This window comes from Pseudomyrmex gracilis, unplaced genomic scaffold, assembly GCF_002006095.1.
Source record: "Pseudomyrmex gracilis isolate BER0280 unplaced genomic scaffold, ASM200609v1 scaffold_64, whole genome shotgun sequence".
In the NCBI taxonomy this organism is placed as follows: Eukaryota; Metazoa; Arthropoda; class Insecta; order Hymenoptera; family Formicidae; genus Pseudomyrmex; species Pseudomyrmex gracilis.
In genome coordinates, this window is record NW_018020648.1 from 182,193 (window position 1) to 182,602 (window position 410).

Here is a 410-nt window from a genome sequence, read left to right on the forward strand (position 1 = left end):
TTTTTTTTTTTGTGCGCCTGGCAGCATTTTCCATTCGCTTTTTGCGTTTCTCTTTTGCCCTTTTCGCTTAATTTCATAGAATTTAGGATTAAAATTTATGAGGTAGCGATGGCATTTTATTTTCAAAATCCCTCTCTCTCTCTCTCTTTCTCTCTCTATTCACATTCCTCTCGGCGCGCGCACGGAGTAAAAAAAGAAAGAAACAAAAAGAAAAATACACTTTTCTCAAAACGAGTTGTTTTCTTCTCCGTGCGCGCCGCTTTCTTCCGGAAACGGCTATTTTGGGTTTTAGTATTAAATCTCGTCTCGCGCGCGACATCGTCTAGGATATTCTGATCTCGCGGTCGAACCTCGTCTCAGTGTTGGCAGTGTGTGTGGACAGCCTTACGTAGAGATAGTTTTTATCTATC